At 37.9% G+C, this 23,631-nt stretch overlaps 1 protein-coding gene across 4 annotated transcripts in view; it reads right to left on the bottom strand.

The window, feature by feature from the left end:
- The window catches only part of DAB1 (DAB adaptor protein 1), a 441,779-nt gene that overhangs the window by 124,302 nt on the left and 293,846 nt on the right, over positions 1–23,631 (bottom strand). The window contains exon 1 of one of the 4 annotated variants that reach the window (XM_062003689.1): positions 5,391–5,469. The exons of the other annotated variants lie outside the window; for them this stretch is intronic. The gene's annotated coding sequence lies outside the window, so the exon portion shown is untranslated. Of the gene's footprint in view, positions 1–5,390; positions 5,470–23,631 lie in introns of those variants that run through there. 4 annotated transcript variants of the gene reach the window in all.

The following is a 23,631-nucleotide window of genomic DNA, read 5'->3' as shown; positions in this document are numbered from 1 at the left end:
ATTCTTTCAGCACCTGCTCCGGCAAAAGTTACTTCAGCAATATGTGATAAGAGTTTGACAGAAGTATCTCTCAAATGAGACTTTGGCAGAGAAGGATTGGAAAGAAAAACAGGAGGTGCAGTTGTAACTGTGACTTTCAGGTCATTTTCTATCAAAGCAGTATCAAAAAGTGCTTGGAAAGACAAAACAGAGTCTTGAGTCCTGAATGCTCACGGAGGGCTTCTATGATTATAAGCAATATACTAATTAAATAAAACAAACCAACTAACTACAAAAACACACAGTAGTCAAATTGTCAAAGTCTTACCTTAGGAAATTCAGACAAGGAAAAAAAGCTTCTCTCTCACCTTCTTGGTTCCCTTCCACCACAAACTGGTGGTACTTTCTCTACTACCACCTCAAAAGCACAACAGAATATTGCAGACACTCCTGAACCAGCTGGTTTCACTTACAGCAGTGATGAGAAATCAGGATGGTGGGGTACTGGTTCCACCTGCTCTGGCAAGTCAACAACAGGGCTGACCTGACCAAACTAATCAGCTGGGAATACAGCTCTAGTGCTGTGTACATTCAGGGCCAGGACTCAAGAAGCAGCCTGGTTGAAGATGGCAGGCCTGTTTCCAAGCTTAGTTTCCTGTAAGGAGACTAGGTCAAAAATCTTGTAATTGCCCAAGATGACAATAGAGGGGTCATGAGGGCAAGTTCAGAACACCTGCGATACAGCCTCTGGTTCAAAACCAAGAAAATATATCTATGTTCTCGACAGGGTTTTATTTTCCTTTTATTTTCTCCAGATTGATGACTTTGAAAGGAACACATGCCTTGAGACCCACAGTAGAGATATCCTGTTGTGATTTATGCTCTGCTCTGCTGTAATGCTACAGCTCCAAGAGGAGCAGATCAATCCTGCCTGCTGGGTCCACTCACGGGGACTGAGCCCATGCTGCAGGCAGTACCACGAGGCCAGAGAGGGCTCCTTAAAGGAATCCAAGGGCTCAGAAACATCAATGAGGAGAATAACCCAGGCAGATCTGCAGTGATCTTCACAAAGTTGGCTGCAGTGTAAGAGAAAGTTATACGGGTAACAAATGTAGTAAAAGGTTGAACAGTTCCTCAAAGCCCGTATTTCCTCAGCAAGTATTTCTTCCTTAGCATTCCTATCAGGCCTGAAGTCTAACTGAAGAACACTTGATGCCACCAGACCATAAGCACACACAGATGAGGATCCTTAGCCTTTTAGCAGCAAAGTAACCCCCTGTCAGTCTACTCAAGATCAAACTGCAAGAACATTCAGAACATTATTGTAAGAATAATTCTGTGTGAAGCTTGGTAAGTAATGCCCAGATTTTTTTTCATGTGAAGCAATTTGATTCTATTTTTATCCATCAAAGAACATTTGGATTAACAGATTGGAAAAGTTCATTTACGGCTTTACATCTATATGACTGTTACAAACCCTCCCCCGCTGCTGCCCACGTAACTAACCAAATCAAGGCAGAAATCACATTTCTGTAGCCTTAATGATGATTTTAAAATACTTTCAACATGTGTGATTTCTCCTCATTTTACTTAGAAGTCCAAAGTTGTATCCTGAATGCCATCTCTGTAGAAATTGAGTGCCAAATATTACCAAGCTCCAATTTTACTGTCTATTTAAAGATACCCTGACAGCATTCAGGCAAATTAAATTTAAAATTAAACTTAAAGCAAAGCCTTTGCCTGCCACCACAATATTTCAGGCAACAATTTCAAGAAAGGAAAGGCAGAAAACAGATTGTGCATATACTATACTTCAAAATAGATTCCTCATGTCAAATGGCACAATTTTTCCTCTTTTTTTTTCATTAAAGAGTTATTTTAAGTCTTCTGCTGAATATATTTACATGCATAATGAAACTTCTTCAGGGGTTCCTTTTGAATTACTATATGTGCTTTAACACTTAATACACTAATAGCATACACATGTATACAAATCCACACATCAATGTATGCACTCATGCACAAAAGATTCATGCAAAAAGAATTAATGGAAGTTTCTGACTGGATGCTACCTCCTGAAAATATGTTAAATGCAAATAGTGCTTATGGCTAGGTTCATTAACTAAAAATGTTGCTGTTGTCTACTCAATTCATGTTGCTCACATGAGAAGAGATGACATGTAAAATGCTGGTTTACACACTCTTCAAACACTATCAGAAAAATCAGTGGTTGTCACATCTGCAGTCTGAGAGATCTGCTCACATCCACTCTGAAAGCTACTCTCAACTTACACATCAAGGATAGAATTTCACTTAATTGATAAAGTTTGGACTTCATGTCCTCAGTATAGGTTGATGTAGCACTTGATGAACAGATACAATTAAAAGATTAACTTCAAAACCACATGACTTCTCTAAACAAACACTAGCACCAGTACAGCCATCATTCCCTTAAGCATTCCGGGACTTCACTGTAGTCTAGCTGTACCAGCTCCCTCCTTTAAATATCTATGACACTCAACTACTTCAGAGACCATAAGTAGTACTTTCTTGCTAATACAATGTATTACACTTAAAAATACTTACATCATTTATGTCTTAAGGAAATGTATCATTTGTTTAATTTCCCTTTCACAGTTGCAGCACCACATCTACCTTCCACAGGGCTCCCTCTCCCTTGGTGTACAGACTGTTTTGGTTTCAAAGATCCGTTTTATATGGGGTAAGTTTTTATCAGGAACTTAATGTCCTTTAAATTCTTTCCTGTAACCTCTGTGTTAGTTTATCAGAGCACTCATTAAGCCTGGGCTCTTTGAGACTGATGGGTATAGCTAAGCTAGCCCACTTTGAGCTAATTGTGTTCAATTTAACATTCTCCAAGCACTGGCAGTCCTCATTCAAGCCAAGTGTGAAAGTTTTTAAATTAGCTTTCACAGTTTGATTCACAGACAGCAAATGCAAAATGGCAGAGGATTAATTTTTTCCCCCCACAACACAGTGCAACAAAATAGCCCAAAGGCTATTTTAGTTCATTTGCTTTAACTATTAGGGAAGATTCACAGCACAGAGAATGCTCCAACAGAGACAAAAAGCTCTAGAGGACTTTCAAAGCTTAATATTGCCCCCATTAATTAAAGTACCATATGTTTGTACAGCCTTTCTACTTTGTCACTAGATGTTAAAATGGAAGCCTAGACCATTGAAGACAAGCCACGCTGATTATTGCTTAAAAGATGAACATATCAATACTTTTCTCTCATTTTCATTACAGATCATATTTTTAGTATTTAATAAAGAGTGGTATTGGACTGTAAAATGGGCTAGATAGAAATCCACTTTTTTGTTGGGGAAATAGAAATCTTGACTTCACATGCAATCTGACAATGTCTCTTGGATCAGTCTGCCTTCACTTACCAAGATCCAAGCTTAAAAGGAACCCAGGATACTAAATTACATATTAAAAAAAAAAATCATAGAATGGTAGGGGTTGGAAGGGACCTTTAGAGATCATCTAGTCCAACCCCCCTGCCAAAGTAGCCCCCATCTAGATCAGGTCACACAGGAATGTGTCCAGGTGGGTTTTGAAGACGTCCCATGAAGGAGCCTCCACACCCTCCCTGGGAAGCCTGTGCCAGGGCTCCCTCACCTCAGCAGTGAAAGTTTTTCCTTATGTTTAAATGGAACTTTTTGTGTTCCAGCTTCTTTCCATTACCCCTTGTCCTGTTCAATCTCAACACTTAAGATCTTAATATAGAGAAGCACAAAGCGGCATAATGGATGCTGGAAAACAAGAAGCATTTATACACATAGATGTGTGTGTGTTTATACGTATACATACACAGACACACATATATATGTATAAAGGACTGTAACTACTTAAGACAATCTTCAATTGGCAATCTGTAACTCAAAAAGCAAGTGTCAGTTAAACTAAATGATACCAAAGAATTAAAATGCAAATTGTCACTCAATTTAAAATAGTTTCTGATCTGTAACAGCACGGAATAAACAAATTCAAAACAGCTATGCTAGGGCAACAGAGCTACACCCATTTACACAGGATCCAGGATCTGTCCCTGTGTATAGTCCCTTCATTCAGTCTATTAAATCATGTTTGCCAGCAACTACATAGCACTAATGGGTGCACAAAGCTATTATGCACCTGTTGATTGCCAAGGCATCTGTGCAAACACAATGAAATGGAAAGAAGTGAAGCAAGGAACCCTACACGTTAGGAATAAACCTAAATCAATACAAATAAAACGTAAGCACTTGGCATGTATGGCTGACTTCTTCCTAAGTATAAATGGCATTAAAGCACGTTTTCAGCCCAATACTAACCAAACAATGTTTAAATAAATCAGCTTATAACCTACCAAGCAATATTCTTTGCATTTAGCTGTCCTAATGCAAAACAAAGTCAATTTTTTTTCATGGGAAATGCTCAAGATGAATGAAGATGTTGAGTTTGGTTTTCTTTCAAGGAACTGCAGAGCTACTTCTGTTTTCTCTCTAGGTTCAGTGCTGTTTTATTTTGCTGGCTTGGACAGAATCACCAGTCCTGGTAGAAAACCTTCAGCTCTGCTTTGCATTACTCCTCTTTCTGAGACAATCAATATAAAGCAACAGTACAAATCCAAGAAGGGGAATTTCTACGAGATGTTACACTTGCATGAGTGGCAGCTGCAGCAGCCAGAATATCAATTTACTCACTGCACAAAACTTAGAAAGCATGATAGAACAGTGAAGGCAGCCTTATCATTACCTGCTTGCTTTCATTTCAGAAAACCACTTCCCCTTACCTTCTTTAAGTATCTACTAAGACTTTTTTTACTGCAGTTCATCTTGAAAATTAATCATCATAAATTCAAAAACATTTTCTTGCAAATGTGTCAAGTTTGTAGTGCTATTTCATTTATTACAAGACCACATGACACATCAGAGCTCTGTATTTGAACATGACATATTTTCACTTTGTTTTGATACCACATTGGAAAATTGCTCCTATCAATCTTTCACTGGAGCCAAAACTTAACTGTCTTGTTCACTGAAACATTAAATGCCAAGTCACACAGATGAATAAAAGCATTTGCAAGATGCAAAGAGTTGCAAAACTTTCTTGCTGAAAAGTTTTCTTTTCTATAGAAGAGAATCCACAAAAGTGAACCACGTCCACATTTGATACCAAACCCAGTTATTCCTAATCCTTTTTGGTCATCAGATTAAACTGAAAGTTCAAAGATTTCATAAACAGGCTGACATTTAAGTAGAAATTTCAGAAGTCTTTAGAGTTCTGATTTTCAAAAAGTATTAGAACTCCTAGGCATTTGCCAGGCTCAGCTTAGGCAATGTCTAAGACCCATGTTCACAGTGAGGAGTGAAAACCCCAAACAAACAGGCCATATACTTACATTCCCCATAATGCATCATTTTCTCTCTAAACAGTGGCAGCAAACAGGCACATCCAATACTGTATTACTTTCTTCTCTCATTCATGACGATGTCACACACAGGTTCTCTGATTCTGAAAAAGAAGCATTTCCCAGGTTCTAAGGATAGAGGTACCCCAACCAATCCATCATGCTTTGTGTGCTAATGATAGACTCATGCATAAGAGGCACCCGAAGCAGTCAGAGGCAGCAGGCATGAAAAGGAGTGAATCAACTGTCAAGGGTTGTGATCTGAAGGACTGCAAGGCTGTGATTAGAATTTTCAATCAGGACTTCCACAATCCATCACATTACAAGGGGAGGGGTGGGACATAGTTCTTCAGCAGCCCTGTCTGCAATTGGCATGGCAAGTTCTAGGGAAATAAACAAGGAAATCTTAACATCTTACACTTACAAGCAGGTACTCTTCAGGGAGTGGAAGGTAAAGATTTTTCTGGGATTGCATAGCTACTCTGCATACTCAAAACTGAAACAAGATTATTTGCAGCACAGCCCTTCAGCTGATAAAGAAGAAAACAGCTCTTCCTCTCTCTCTTCTTGTAGGTATATATATAGACACCTGACTAAGAAATTGCCCTGGAAACCTTCGACTGTTGTCTTTAGGGATAAGAAAAGGAATAAAACCACCCAGGAGTTGTTTATCAGAGTTTGCTAATGCACTCTGTGAAACTTCAGAAAATAAAAAGGCAAAGCTCTTCCAAAGGAAAGTATTCTCACAACTTTTATGAAATCACCTGCAGCGCTTGACAGGCAGCGTATAGTCACATTTGCTAAATGTCAAAAATGAGTGGATAGGTTTAGAGTAATCAAACAAATGGTCTAACTTTGTTTTCCTTATGGTATTTACTTGCCTTGGTAATGCCTCCACTAACTCAATAAAGAAAAAGTCTGTCCCACAGCTCAGCAGCCTCAAACAGGACTTGAAGCTGGTCAAGTTCTGTAGCTCAACTAGCACCTCCTCTCTGAAACCACATAAAACTCACTAAAGCTCTTCAAATATTTTGCTGCTTCTTTCATTCCCTTCCCTACCTACACAACGTAGGAACTCTGTCTGTTTCAACACAAATTTTGCAAGAACTCATTCACAAAGGGGATTACTACTTCAGAGAGCAAGCCTTCAAAAAAATACCAGGCCAACAATTAGTACCTGGGTACAGGTGACCTGAATGAATTCTCTCTGGGGACGAGTAGTCTTGTCTCTATCAATGTCAATGCAGAGGCTTTTGTCTCAAAACCAAGATCCAAATGACAGCCCAAGTACATTAGACATTTATTGAAATATATGAATGAAGCATTATTTTAAAAGGCAATTTTCATGTTAAACTATGAATAATGAACAGTAAAGACGGATCTCATTTGCATAATTAATCTTTCAGTTATTGATATGCCTTCAGAGGGTCACTAGCCTTTTTTCTCTGAGTTAATTAATTAATAAAGCAACTCCTTTTATGTAGGTAATTGTAATCACTTTAATACTCAAAGGCATGTAAAATATCTGGCACCATTTTTTTTAATGTTGCAACCCATGACACAAAGTTAATTTGCATAAATGTAAACACCGAAGGGGTCCATTTAACTCTGGAGTAGGAAGAAATCCTTTGAAACTAACAGGAAAGAAACACATCAATTATGGACAAACATGGCAATATGGGCAAGACCACCTTTTGTCCTCACATCACAACAATCCTATTTTCCTTAATGCAAATCTCAGCTTCGAGACAATATACTGCTAATGACGCAAATCTGTCCTCACATTTAGATGAAGATTGCTCTGAGGAGACAGAATGATTTAGGAAAGAATAGACATTTATGAGAAAACAAGTACAAACAAGAAAACTTATCAAGCAGAAAGCTTTAAATACTCAACATTTTACAGGTAATACAAAACTTCTTTTTTCCGTTAAGAAACACACCAACAAATCCTGCAAACAGAAACCTGACCCTTCGAAAATCTGTTACAGAAAGATTTATTGTCCGTGGTCTTACTCCAGTCAGGTGAGATGGGCACATCCCTTGGTAGCCAGAGCTTACATGCAGATGTAATGGATCAGGCATCATCCAAAATTCAACCTTGGAAAGGTCTACAGAATGAACTGCTTGAAGATGGAAAGCTAATAGGTTCTAGCAGTCATGAAAACCTTTTTCCCCCTCTCTCTTTAGAGACAGTGATGAGTGACCAAGTTCAGTACAATGTTATGAACATCTTGATCCACAAGTTAGTTTAAAAGCTATACAGCCTGTCTGTGAGCTACTGCCTCACAAGTCCATTACTACAGCTTCTTGTCTGTAAATTTCAGTCTTGCCACATTCATAATCCATCCAAAACACTACTGCAAAAATCATTTTAGTGGCTTCTTTCATCCTATCTCTCTTGAGGTGGGAGAAACAATGCTGGGATTGCTATTTTTATCACATATACTATTATTAAACCACTAATATCTTGCACTCGGCCCATTTCTGACCCTCTCTAGCTACATCATCACACTTTTCTACCAAACAAACATCTTCATGGGGTGGGGCTGGGGATATCCAGGCTGCCTTGCTAAAGCAGAGCCACATAGTTCTCCAAAGCCAATTCTTTGTTGTTAAAATCTCATCTTGAATATGTCTGTTATGATGTGATTTAATGAAAGAGAACGAAAGTAATAGAATATGCCAACATTTGAGTCTTGACACTGCTAATTGATAACCACAGTCCCATCATTCTGGTGTTTCTTCAACAGAAAACTCCTAATGTCTCTACTGCCAAGCATTCTAAAATATCTTCTTTTTTCCTTTTCTTTTCCCCCTGTTTTAAACAGTGCCTGGCACCACTGGGGGAAGCTGAAGGGAAGGAGGGCCCAAATCCACACTTCTGGCGAATGGAATGGCAATATAGATAATAAATGCTCTTGTTTGTATTATGCACTCATCTGCACCATATCAGCTCCTAAAACCTTGCAATTATTCCAGACATCATCAGGAACCACTTGAACCTATTTTGAGACTGTAAATCTCAAACCTGATCTCCATCCAAGAGATGATAACAAAATGTGAAATAACCTAAATAGTGAAAGTCATTTCACAGAAAATGGAAATAGATACTGTAGGAACAACACTGCAGATTCTCTCTTTTATGTAATCCTTATCCATCATCTTCCAGGGGATTATTTGATCTCTCTCTCAGCAAGCACATCTCACTATTTTTAACTGCTGTAGATCTTTTTAGTGAGGGGTTGAATGTGTATTCAACTACTCATTCTAGCCAACTGTATTCGAAACATGCAGCAGTAAGGAATGCAGCCACTAAATAGATTATGAATAAAACACTCAGGTATTCTTTTCATTATTTCTCAGTAATTACTCACAGCCAAGGAGTATAATAGAGACCTGCTTCTTCAGTGTCTCACTTCTAAAGGATCGATGGAGTGCAAAACACATACACTACAGGACTTAATAGCAAGTTTTAACTGCTTCTTACAAGGATCTCCTCGACAGCTTTCTCCAAGACACTGAGGAGCTGGCTAAATAGCTGCTATTAGTGTATATTTGTGTCTTTTTGTCAAGATCATACTTAATAAATACAAAGAGCCTAAAATGGAGAGATACGAGAGGATATATAAATGAAATTCTAGGTTAACAAAGCTCCATTAAATCAACTTAGCCATCTTATCTCCAGGGATAACAATTTGGCTTGCAGTGGTAGGCTAAATAATGCAGCTCAGCACATTAAGAATAGATCTGTATTCAGACTGAATGGACTGTTAACTCAGAAAAAAGACAGGAGGGAAAAGGAATGCTGAAGTGGCTGCATTTCCTGCCCACAGCACCCTTTTTCTCTTCTCCTTCATCTTCCAAAACCATCATGATCATGCATCTATCACCATATCTTGCACATTCCCTGTGAAAGAGATAAAACAGTTCTCAAAATCTGTGTCTTAATGGCTGTCATCAAAAGAAATACCCATTCATCTGGATGCAGCACATGTAACATGCATAAAACATCCAGAAATCAGTATCATTAAAAAGTGAGGCTTCTCTTTGCCATCCAGCCACTGCGACAGGAAAGGCTGTTTCTCTCGTTTCGTATCATAGACACCTTCACTTCCCCAGAGTGCGTTTAGAGGAAAGCCTGTAAGTTTTCCCTCTGACCAAGAGGCAAATCACCTTTTCTGTCTCTGTAGCCACAGTTTCAGCCACGCAGTTTTCCACAAGACAGCAAAAAGTTTCTCTATTGTCGGCATCAAAAGCTTCTGTTAAAGTAGTTCTATTTTTTTGGCATGTAGCCACATTTTCATCAAAGTTTAGTGCATACAATTTATGAAACTGTTTGAAAACCTGAGGATTTAGGTTAGAAAAAAGAACATGACATGCAGGCTAGGCTATAGTGGGCCTTCTTGGGAATACCTCACCCAAGCACTGTCTTGATAGGCAAGGTATCTTTCCTGCTGTAAAAGCAATGACTGTTGTGCACAGATTTTCAGTGGGTACAGAGGTTTAAAGTCTTAGAAAGACCTAATTTCATTCAAAACTGACTGCTTGCTTCCTCTGTGTTTTATATCTGTATGAGTTCATATGGAATATAGAATTGGGCAAAAGAAATTATGATATACCATTAGCAAAAATCTTTGGTTGAATTTTCTCTATCTTATACATAGTATCTAATGCTGTCATGTTATATTGCTTTAACTATCTCAAAAGGATTTTTTTCATATTGAAAACATCACTTCAGCATAAGAAAAAATATTGTTACTAAAAGGGCAAAGTTCAGCTGAGGGAAGAGGGGGAGAGAAATGTAAAATTACATGATTTCTATTGCATCAAAGTGGGTAATGAAAACGTTAATATATATGAGGCATAGCTGTGAATATTTTTAAAGCAGAGATATACTATTCCACCAATGCTTTTACTCCTATTTTCGGTCCAGCTGAGTTATAATTTGTAACTCCAAAAAGGATCCATTTTCACAGATATTCATACCACCTGCCCTATTCCACAGAGAAAGGTTTCATTTGTTAGTCCACTGATATTTCAGTTTAAACATTCTGCCATATCATCATCCTGAATACAGCTAGAAACTTTGCAGCTGTATATACCAACCAGAAGGACAACAAAGACTTCTAACACCTTGTGTTTTAGTTCTTCATATAGTTTCTTTTCAGTGACAATCCTGTAAGTGAAAGGATTCTTTGTTCTCTCTTTTCAGGCCACACTGAACATCACAAGGTCCACAAAAGACTGTGTGCAGTGTGGATGACAGGACATTAGTGAGGTTTTTTTCTTTCTCAAGAACTATTTTAACTTGTCTGTATGACCTCTACAGTTCAACTGATGACTATTCAGTACATAAGTTACAAAAAACAGCCATTCTCATTTCCTTTACACTCATCTTCAAAGAAATAAATCAGTCTCTTGACTGACTGAAACAATTAACTGCCAGTCATTTTGCTCAGTCCCTTCTCTGCCTCACACCAGCCTGCATGAGCTCAAGAGAGGCAGAGCAGTGATTAAATTGTAACACAGAGCACTGAGAGCAATAACTAAGTGAGGAGTTATAAACAAATATCACAGTTCTTCATAATTCAGTACAATCTATTATTTGATTTTGTGTGTGTTTTTGAAAGCCAAAGTAGCAGTGCTTTTTTACTAATGGAATAACATTACTGCTTAATGGTGGAAAACACAGGAGAGCAATATTTGGCCTACAAATACAAGTGAAACTTGCAAGCTTAACAATACAAGTTATCTTCCTTATGAATTACCCAGGCAGTATTTTTATTATACGAAGTCCATTTTTTCCCAATCTGCAAAATAATTCCTGAATCTATTAACCATAATGGGAGAAATGTATCTTTCAGTCTTACTATCTGAAAAAAAAAAAATAGCCAAATCAAACCACAATAAATCAGTCTAAGCAGGTGAGTCTAAACTGGCAACAAGGACAAGGTATTTTAAGTAGGCAATCACTGGTTCCCTGTAACACTAAAGGATTTTTTTGAGGGTGGGAGCACAGACATGAAAGGATTTAAGTGTAAATTATACAATGATAGTACATTTCTGGAGTATTACCATGCGTGTGAAGGATTATTAAAGATCAGGTAGGATTTTTCTAGCCTTACTTCAGACACCTCCAGGGAAAGAAATTCTGCACTGCACTGTAGGAGATAAAGAACGACCTTAGTATAATAAAAGACTCATAGATATACTTCCATGAACTACAAGCTTTCTTTATAACTCAGATACCTTAAAGTGCATAACACTTCTATCATAGTCCTTGCATTTTGTATGTTTTCCAAGATGACATTTCCACTCACTGACTTTGTATTCACATGTCTTGAATTCTCTAGTCAGGGCCCAAGAAGAGTAATATTATTTTTGTTCATATTTCTCCTCCTAAATTACAACTCCACATCCAAAACTCATTTACCTAGGCAAAATGCTTCAGATAGGTACAGCCATTAAAAACACTATGATTCTCCTGAAAACAAAAGATAGAGGTGGAGGTACTTTTATATGGTCCTGAAGTCAACAGTCAATACCAGTATTACACTTCAGAAGACACATTTACTATATCCTTGCTAATAACATTCCAATTACTATGAAAACTCTAATCACCACGAGGTAGTTTGGTAGCATTAGAATTGCCAAATAAATACAAAAGGCAAAGCATCTGAATCTCTCCAAGTGCTGTGTTTACATGGACTGAATTCCTACTTCAGCTCTCAGTCGCTCTCCAAGTGTAAGTTCATCAAGCTGAATTCATTTCCTAGCTCTTCAGATTTCAAAATCTAGTCTCACCAAGGCCCAAACAATAGCTAAGTTTAAACTCTTCTCTCCCCAGTCAACTGGACTTAGTAGGACTCTTGGTACTAATGACCTCACAAGAGTCATCAGGTGTAATACATGCTCTCAAAACATTCACTGAGACGTGTGGTGACAGAAGAAGGAAGGTTTTCCTATGCTTGTCTGGCTGGAACATCCAGACACAAGCTCCTCAAGGTCAGATAGTTCACTGAAAACTTTGAGGAACTTATTGATGCTGCCGCTATGAACAGTACCATTGCTAAAAAAAAAAACCCCAAACCCCAAAACTTTTTAAAAGTTACACATTTAAATTTTCTCTACTCAAATCTAGAGCAGGAAGCATCACCTATGATTAAGGTTACCTGGCACTTACCACCCTGTTTCCTCTCAATTGCTTACAACTTTGCCAGGTTTTTAACAGTTCAGGCTACTATGTTACATGTCAAGTGTGTTTGCTTTGGACTGAATTTCAGGACATGAGGGAAGAGGAACGAGTTGAATCACTTCCAAGATCTAGACTGTAGGAAAATATTGTATTTTGACCAAGTTAAATAATCATTTTGAACTTACATTTGAAAAGCTTTATAGGTTTTGAAACTAGGACTAAGATTTGGTCTTCATAGACCCAATGTCTCTAGAAAGGAGAAAAAAAATCTGGTCTTGACAATGCACATGAACCTCAACAAAATGTGACTCTCTGTTCCTACCCAGAACAAAACAGGAGTTGTATTTTACTTACACTGGCAAAAGATCATCCTGCCCTTACTACTGTACCTTTCATTGAATAAATTGTAAGATAAATTATTTAAAATACTTAATTCCATTAAACAAATTTTCTAAGAAGACATAAATTAGGGCATATGGTTCATAATATTTTCACTTCCTTTCCCGGTTACCCATTTCTGTAGTTTTACACTTCATCAATTTAAGCATTATTGCTAATATGGAACACTTAAACTCTGTCACATGAGAAAAAAATCCAAATGTCTAATTAGAAAGCTATGATGGCCATTTCAGAAAGTAGTTTTACATTTTGTACCTACATCCAATAGATATGAAAGCACTGAAGTCAGAAGCAAATGTGGAGCTTACAGGCCTACAGGTTCCTATGCAGAGCAAGAGCTTTCTTACTGCTCGCTTGGGTACACGTTAAAACTGAATCCCCAGGCTACAGAATCCCTGTCTGTATGATTTAACAACAGCACAAAGCATTAAACCAGAGCATGAGGATGTCTGTTTTACCATAGCATAAAACCAGGAGCAAGTAACTTTTTATGTTAAGTGTAACACATTTCTACACACAACTGAATCAACAATATACAGAGATTACCTAATGGCAGGAAGAGCATCTCTTACAGCAGAAAAGTTAACTGCTAACACTAGTTAACATCAGAAAAGCTGTTTTGCACCCAAATCTTTGCACTGAAATGTGACAGCAATCTCCCAAACATCAACAAATGCCAGAAAATCAAGCAAGAACTAAAAAGAAAGAAGAAACACTGAGAAAAGCTTTCACAAAACATGAAGAAGGCTGAAGTCTCTGCTACAAGGCATATTCTGACTTAAAATGATTGCTAAGATTTACAAAGAACTGTCTCACAAACCTCTGTGAACATGTGTGGACTCCACTTCTTCAAAATAAGCAAGATACATTTTGGTCATATGCCACGAATTATTCTACAGCTTGTATTAGTGTCTTGAAAGCATCAGTGATCACTTAGAATCAACACAGGAGGGGATTCAGAGTTACGTTAGGGTTTTGAATGCTAGAAATATGCAAACCTTTGTACTTCAAAAAGACTGGGCTGTTCAAAAAAATCCACCTCAGAATTCATAACATATTCATCTACACATACACATGCTCCTGAAGAATTAGGCCAGCAGATAACACTTTGAGAACGTCAACCATTAAAACATATCCCCCTCTAGTTTATAAATGGATCATGACACTGTTTCACAAGTTACTAGTTAAAGATACAATTCTTTAGTGAATAGAAAGGGAATACATTACACATGTCACAGCAACTGTTTCTTTTCTGTGCTATGACTCTTAAGCTGTTTTTCATATCCTATTTTGGAAACATGCTTGGGTACACCGTACCATAGCTCCCAAGGTTAGAACAATGAAATGGAATAGACTAACTTCAAGAAGGTAACCCTTGTCATGTGAGATCGAGGTGTGAGCTCAGCAAGACAATTTTTGGGTGTCAAAACTCAAGTTTCTCTACCTAAGTATTGTTATGAAACCATAAGACAGACCCTATTAGCATTTCCCACTTTTACAGAAAAGCTTTCATGTGTCTTGTATTTATTTTGTGTCTTATATAAGATTTTTTTGGATAGAGATTTGAAAAGACTTTAAAGAAGTGGAGGGACCCAAGATCCTTGATTCATTCATGTAAAACAGCTGGGTACCACAGCCAGACTCCAGCACTTGCAAGCATTCAGTTCTCCCGTGCTTAATTCAATACTTCACAGCTAGGTTAGACCTTCACCCTGCCGTAGGAGTCATTTACACAGCATCTGCTCCTCAGAATGGCTGGCCATAACTCCTTTAGCTCCCAGCTCTTTTTGCAGCACTGCAGGCACACTGACCTGCCACACCATGATTACCAAGCTTCTCTCTCACATCACTGCACAGAGATGCATTAGGAATCATTACAAGTCATTACTACCATCTCACCAAAACATTACATTAGTATTTTTCACGTAAAGGGAATTTATTTTAAAAAGCATTACTAGCAATTGCAAGGCATTTCAGTCTCCCATGTCTACTTTTCAAGGTTTTATTACAACCATAAAGAATATATGCAATAGATTAATATTTAGAAGCACTTTACTCTTGTACTTGAATCATCCTTATAAATTGTTCTCCTGTTAATTAGTTATTTGATCTCAACATACTAGAAACAGTACAAAAAGTACACTGTTCTCTGGACTGCTCAGTAACCTATGTGCTTGTCTTCTACTAAAAGCTCCTCTTGAAAAAGCTCTTATTAATCGCCAGGCATTGGAACTGTTCCTCCAGACGTCATCCACCATACTTTCATGATAGGCAGACAAGACTTTTTGCAACTAAAGCACAAGCTAAAGTACATCTGAATACACAATTCATTCTATTGAGCGCTGTGCTCTCCCTAATGCATCCAGGGTAGCCAACTTCTTACAAGAAGTAATCATTGGAACAATTAGGACCCTCATAAGGACTTAACAAGATTAATACACACTATGTGTCATTTCTGCATCTTATCTCATGCAGGAATATTAAAATATTAAGGATGCAGTCCCAGAGAAGGACATCAGCAGTGACCAAAACCTGCATAACAACCTTCTGTCACTCTACACTAAGTTTTTTAATATCTTACTAATGTGGAAACTAGAGAGCTATTACAAACCACTTCTATTTTTGTTGATTATAACTTAAGATTATTTTTCTTACTTAACACCTGCAATATACATCTGAAACTAAATACTCTGAGGTCCAGTTTGTTTGTTTTATCCAGTATTGTTTGAATACACTACATTAACTCTACACTGATCTCCCAAATGTTTTCTGGAGAAGAAACCAAACATATCCTCATTTCTTAGAACCCAGCACAATGCCTGGTGGTTTCTTGATGCTTGTTTCTCCTAAGGAATCAAATCCTAAACAGTCTTGGAAAAATCCAATGTTAGGGTCTCTCATGGAAGTGTAGGTCCACATATTAAGTACGTTCATAATCATTCAATATACATTTCTTTAAAATAGAAATGAATAAATAAATTAAAAAATCACTGTGAAGCAACCAAAGATAGTACAGCATAGTCCACCAAAATAAGAAAAAGCAATGTAGTCCACCAAAATAAGAAAAAGCAATCTCAGAAGTAGTCCAAGCGACATTAAAATGTACATTATAGCTGCTTTGCTCACTGTCTGTGTGCAAATACTGTACACACTTCTAGCCTCAAAGAAGAAAATCAACACTGTATTCACAGAGACAATTTATTCTTTTTGTTTCTGGATCCTCAAAACAAATGACATCTACCTGTATTAATTTTCTCCTCTGTACTGTACTTCTTCCCATCTCCACTAAAAAGTTCCATCTAAAAATACTGATTAGCAGAAGCAGCCACCCACAAGGTTTATGGGTCGTTTACAACCTGCTCTTTGAACTAAAGATGGTCTTTGCTATAAAGAACAGAGTTAGTTCTCCACATGGACTTGAGCAATATCTCAAAGTTTGATGCACACAATCCACTCCCCTGGATTTCTGCTGCCTAGAAAAAGCAAGGCAACACTAGTTCAGTGACTGGGAATACAATTCTGCTCACTAATGTAGCTGTCAGGATTGGGGATCTTGTCTAAGCTTACGAGTGAGGCTTTTCTTACAAAGAACTGAGAGTGACAGAACCATCTGATGAAGAGTCCTCTTCTCTGCCATCTCTTTACGCAAGAGCCCAACAGGACAAAGTATGCAAGTATGCATGAGAAATGCTACATTCAAAAAGGACAACACGTAAGTAGCTTATTCAATCAAGAGTCCTGCCACAAAAAAAACCCAAAAACAAGTGGAGCTGCAGAGAGCTCCTTTATGAAATTCACTTGCTGTTCTTTGTCAAGCCCAAAATTGAGTGCTGAAGCCTCAGACTTGCTCTGCGGCTGCAGTAGTGTTATTTCTCTAGTGTTGTTTCACAGCATAAAGAGGATTTCATATCCTCTCCAGGATCACCCTGCACTGAAATCCAGAAATTGAAGCTTGTCACAGTGGGATTCACTCAATAACAATTCTCACTTTTCTCTGAGGATCTGTAGGCACCAAAATCAATTAGCATTTCCTACAAACGTAACATAGCAACAGCGGACAAGTCATCATTTGATGTAAATCAGTGTAGTTCTTTTGATTTGAAAGAACTTTACCAAATTTTATCAGCTTTAACTCTCACACAGTGCTTTTCAATAGCTTGCTCTATCACTTGGGAGGTAATGACTGTAAAATTTGAGTGCCAGGAACAGTAAGTGGTCAATTAAATTTGTTACCCTCTTTAGGACTTTGCAAACATTTTATTTGTCTTGTTTTCAGAAGGAAGAAAAATGAGGCTGAATATATGAAAACTGTCACACTGGGATGGTGGGTGAAAAACTGTCCTGAAGCCATAATCTGAGATTTGATTACCTCAGCAGTCACCAAAACAAATAAATCAAAAAATAATCTTTATTAAACTCACTGACATTCCTTTGGCTGTTTTTAAACTTGAGCAAACTGCCAACATGCTGTGTCAAGCAGTACTTCCTATTGACTTGTTTTGTATTAATTATGGTGTAATTAAAAAGGGGAGTCCTTATTGCAGTCAACTACAAGGTGTTTTAAAACAATAAACAGAGGTTTTAACATTTTCATGTGATGCTGTCAGTGTCACTGTGGCAAACTGACCAAGTTTGGAAATGTATGTATATTTAAGGAAGAAAATCCTAGTATAGGAAAACCTCCATTATGTTAAAAAATGTGATAAAAAAAAGCCCTCATGTGCTTGGGAAGACCCTTGATGTTATATATAGCTGCTACATTTAAGACACGAACACCTAAAAGGTCATCTAATCTTGCCATTAAAAGGTTTGAATTTGCTAATATTCCTCAGAGCTTGAAGAAACCTGACATAAAAGGCAGTAACAAGAAAATTAACTGGACTGTGTATTTTGTAACACAAAGGAATGAAAGGGAAAATGGAAACATTAATAAAATGTTCACTACATTGACTGTTGAGGAACTAAATAGCAGTACAATTCCATGAATGTCAGCTGGATTGCATTAAAGTTTTAAAGTATTTTTGACTATTCCTAATTACCTTTATGCTTGGCTTAATCATGTGGCTAGTTGAAAATTTCATTGATTCAGCAATTCACTGAAGTCCAAGCTATCAGTGCACTCAGCAGCCCACTACTTCAAGAGCTAGCAAAGTTCAAGGAAGCAGAGTCTTCTGCACCACCAGAGCCACAAGCAAAATATGGTATGTTAAACACTATTTGATTGGTAAAAGCTAAATAAGGAAAGAAACAAGCAAGTAACACTGAAATTCTTCACACTAACTACCTGTTAAAAACACCCACCATACTAAACACAAAGTTGTTCTTTCTTCCCATCAGTACTGACAGATTTCTGTGGGGGAGAATCAAAGGAAAGGTATGAACTTGATAAGGGGAGAATTCAAGTGACCTACTACATGTTAATCTGGCAAAAAGCACATGCCAATTGAACTGTTATGGCCAGTCTCCAGGCAGAGACTGACAGGTCTTGGAAATGCTGTCAAATTACTAACACGCTGTCTGCTTCTGCACGAGCGCTGAATCCTGCCTGCTTGGATCTCTTCATTCTGACTTGATCTCAGGAACTACCTGAGGCACCTGAATAAATCCAATGAAGGTTAAGCAAGTTGAAGTGCTCTTTTTCATTGACATTTTAGCATAGTTTATTAAGAGCTGCATCTTAAGTCACTGGGAACAGAAACTAATCATTTTTTTTTTGTTTGGTGTACAGAGATCACTCACCTTTTTTCCCCTCAGTTACTTCAAGAACTGAAAAAGAAATTCTCATTCTTCAGGTTAAGAAATGACCAATACTATGCCTGCTACTCTTTAAGCAATCAATCTGTCAGTAGGTTCTAAGACAGTTTCATAAAAGAAAAATTGTGTACTGCATCAATTAGATTCCCAGTAACCAGAGTTCTTGATTTTCAAATGGGCATACTCAAAGTCTTTGCATTCCAAATCCTAAATGTTAAACTAGAAATGTCAATAATCTCATTTAAGCATTCCAATTTATTCCTAAAATTATTTTTGGTAAGTATGACTAAGACAGCAATATGTTTAAGAAGCTACTTCATGCTGTGCATTAGTGAGTCAGCTTCTAACCAACAGCAGTTGACACAAATGCCTGCATGACACCAGATGACTAGATACAATAAAAAAAGACATCTTCCCATGACTCGAGTCTGGTAACACTGCAGAATCCACTCCAACTTTGAAACTTCTTGTGCTTACTCGAAAGTGTCCATTTCAACTCATTTAGTACTACTGAAAAATTCTATCTCCTGATATTCTTAATGTTCATTATTGTTCAAAATATATATTTCTTTCCATTAAAAAATATTTTAAAGTTTCATAATCAATCTACCTTCCGACTGTGGATCTTTTTCCTATTTAAGTATATTGAGAATCTTAAAGATAGAAGATAAAAACTATAGCAATGTGACAGCACAATAATTAGGAAAATATCGATCAAAGAACCTCTTTTGATTTCTAAATACTGTTTACCCGGGCTAAGAACACTACACAGCATATTATGCTATTCTCTGTCTTGTGCTGACTACACACAGTCCAAGAAAACAGAAACCTCACACAATTTGTTCCACAGCTGGAAAAGAAGTAAGACCCTTCTTATTTCGCAAAGACCTAAACCAAAAAGTCACCTGGTTACCGTGAAACTTATTAACTGACTAATCACTCACCTGTACCAAAGGGATGTTTATGCTCAGCTGTTCCAAAATGAAATTGGAGGGGAAAACAATCTCTGAGAAGTCAAAAAGTTTTAAATACTGAAGTTTAAAAGATGAGACACACTTTTAAGCAAAAAAAGTAACTCTTAACAAAAGTGATTAAGCAAAACCTCCCTGAGTGATACTGAATGTGCTGCAGCTGGGAGATACCCACTCATTAAAACCAAAGAACTGTTTTCTGGTAATGGTTGTTATGATCTTGAATTTCTGCACCTTTCCTAGGCCTTCTAAGAACAACTCTGCAGGTTTAAAAAGTTCTTTTTCAAAGAATGAACATACATAGACAGACTGATAAACTTCAAAGTGTATCCTGGGACCTAACACAGATGGGTCTTACTACCTAGAGAATAACACTAGAAAAAGGATTTGCATGCCAGGAATTGCTTTTAGAGACCACAGTTGTAGTGCCCAGATGCTAATCGGCTCCCAATTAGCTTCAGAGCATGCTGGCCCCAACAAATGTATTCCGTACCCCTAATCATGGGCAACCTTGAAAAAACAAAAGGCAGCAATTGCCCACGTACAACTACCAGTATCCCCATCATGCTGATGAGGGAGATATTTATACTGCTTTTTGCTACAAACAGTATTCTGGGAAGATTCCAGCTTCATCTTCAGTAATAATAGAAGGACTTTGTATTAGAGGAGTCTTAATTATCCTCAGTACTAAGCAGTGATACACTCACATTCAGGTAGCAGCCTCTTGATTGTCTGCCTTTTCCACAGATGTCCTCTAAATGTAATTACTCACAAAGGAAAAACACCCCATAAAATTACCACAGGAACACTGCCTAACATCTTAACCTGAAGTTTTTGCAAGGCAGCAATATGCCTGCTAAAAGAAAACAAAACGGCAAGCACACATGCATTATAGGATTATTTGATTCAATACTGTATAAATTAGGTCAGACTCCTCTTTGGAGGATTCTGTGTCAAGAACTAGGTGGTCCACTAAATTTCTATTCATTTGCCTTCAGGCTTGGGGAATTGCAAAGACTCTCAAGAAACTGATGGTCTTCTATCCACAAGAATAATCACTCTTGGGGGTCAGGGGCAGAATCTCTCAGTGTAACTGCTTGACAATATCTGGAGACCTTAGAAATCCTTGGATAATAACAAGAGCAGATAATAAATCTTTGCATATATATAACACACGTATCCATACACAGAGATATCTAAAATTCAGTACAGAAAAAAAACAGCAGATGCTTTTCTGTACTTGGGTATTACATTGCCCTGGCTTTTTTATGTTGTGTATATCCTTAAGAGAAGTAAAAAATTATGCAACCTGAACCACTGAAAATAGAGACAGTTAAGGACCTTCGCCCTACAACCACTTCCACACAAGATCTTACAATCTTTGTTTTTTAAACAACTGAAAGCTCTTTGCAAATAGAACACTGGTAAGTTTCATCCCACACAGTTAAAACCCATGAACCCTTTACAAGCTGGAGCATAAGAGGTTCCAAAGAAATACAAGGAAGAACTACTTCCCTGTTCAGGTGAGGGAGCCCTGGAAGGGGCTGCCCAGATGGGTTTTGGAGTCTCCCTCTCTGGAGACATTCAAACCCACCTGGACGAGTTCCCGTGTGACCTACTCTAGGTGGTCCTGCTCTGACAGGGGGGTTGCACTGGATGATCTTTTGAGGTCCCTTCCAACCATTAAGATGCTGTGATTCTTATACCTACAACACTTGAAAATGTGTTTGATGGCTGTGTAAGAGCAGGCTGCACACTGTAACATGGTTAGCTGTTCTGTAACTCACAATATTTACTCTTTTTTTCCCTAAGTTGTGACAATTCTACTGCCTTTAAACAGAAATAGAAGATTGACTCATGGATGAAATTCTTAAACCACCACCATGAAATGTAATTTTGCTACAGCTGTACTGGACAAAAACTAGTGTTAAGGGCAACATAAAGAGTTGCAGGCTCTCTATGTGATAAGTCAAAATACAAAAATTAAAATGTTTAAATCTGATTAATTACTTGCTTTAGAATCTAGGCTTCTCATTCTACTGTACCAAAATACTCATAATAAAACAGTGCAGCTGATGAAGTCAAGCACTTCCTTACAAAGGCTGGCAAATTTGCAGAACAGCACTTCAGGTTCTGATTAGTAAAATCCTAATGAATATCTACTCTAATACCCGTGTAATTGCACAGAATGCATGTGCAAGTGGGATAATTGAAAAAGAGGGAAAAAAAAAAAGAAATAAAGAAAAAACACTGGTACAACTGAATTCCAGACTGTGATTTCAGTGCCAGTTTAGGAGACTTACACGACAATCTGGAAGAATGAAGAAATAATGAAGCAAAGAGTTCAAGTTCTTTCCCAGGTCACAACATGCCTCAATCTTGCAATCTAAGTACCAGTGTCAATATGTTCAATTCCATCATTTTTGTCCCAGACACCACATAATGATTGCTTTATCAGGAGTGCCCACTTCTTCCTGCACATTGCACAAGGAGCTTGGTACCCAGGACAGGTTCCTGAAAGACTTGTAACAGCATACATAAATGTTGCTGTTCATACACTACACATTGCAAGGCTTTACACTTCTTTTTTGGGAGCCAGTACTGGGCATTTCTGTGCCTCGTCTTCCTAGTCATACAAACAGTATAGTTGTTTTGTCTCACAAATCCACCAGGCAGATGAGGGGAAAGCACTGGATGCCATCTGTCTTGATTTCAGCAAGGTTTCTGACACCACCTCCCATAACATCCTTACAGGAAAGCTCTGGCAGTGCAGATTGGATGAGTGGATGGTGAGGTAGTGCCCAGTGATGGGACAAGGGGTAATGAGCACAAGCCGGAACACGGGAAGTTCCATGGAACAGGAGCAGAAACTCCTTTGGTGCTGAGGTAAGGGAGCCCTGGCCCAGGCTGCCCAGGGCAGTTGTGGAGGCTCCTGCTCGGGAGGTTTCCAAACCCACCTAGATACGTTCCTGTGCCCCTTGATCAAGGGAAACCTGCTTTAGCAGTGGGGTTGGCTGGATGAGCTCTAGAGGCCCCCTCCAACCCCTGCCATTCTGTGATTCTGTGATAAATGCTTTAAAGACAGAACGAGTATTGTGAGAACGAAGCCACAGACAAGAATTGCTGAAATAATACTGAATACTACAGGACATGAGAGACCAAATAATAATGTACTTTTATTCCTAAGTAATTGTCTGAGCAAACGTTCTGGGATCCAGAAACTCTGATTAATTTTGCAAGAATGCTGGGGTAGTATTTATAAAAACCAAGTCATTACCTTGACTAAACATTGACTTGGACAGTTAACTTTAACCATTGAGACCTTGACTAAATATTGACTGGGAAAGTGAATTTGAACTATAAAGTCCAGAAAATCTTACTCCTCTGCTAGTATTTGCTATCACTTTAAAATGTAAACACAATTGTAAAAATAGAGGTTGTCTCGCCCAACCAATATTTAACTGGGTGGTTTGGCTGGTGCTAAAATCAACACAACTGTTTTGCAAAATTTGAAGTCTAAAATAATTAAAAGAAAATGGGTTTGTTATGGATGGGAGGGAAAGGTCAGTCTTCTTATGTTTCACTAGAGAAAGAACCTCTTTAAAGTATTAGAAAAGAGCCACAAGGCTATTGGTTTAAAATTAGTTTAATAAATATATGCAGGAGTCTTCTAACACTGATTTAGAAAACTGTGCCTTGCTCAAAGAATCAAGCAAGATGACCACCAGGTTGATGTGTCCGTTCTGGTACCTCTACATTTGAAGCCCTACTAGCAGCTACTTTTAAGTCTACATCCTCCACTATTGGTGTCACTTCATCGTGTGAGGCCACGGGTCAAAGGATATATACAGGGTCTTTCACTAGCTGAGCTGGAAAAAAAAGAAAGTAAAAGAAGAAAATCAATTTCAAT

Source organism: Colius striatus, chromosome 10 (assembly GCF_028858725.1).
Source record: "Colius striatus isolate bColStr4 chromosome 10, bColStr4.1.hap1, whole genome shotgun sequence".
NCBI lineage: Eukaryota > Metazoa > Chordata > Aves > Coliiformes > Coliidae > Colius > Colius striatus.
This window is presented reverse-complemented; position numbering and strand designations above follow the sequence as displayed.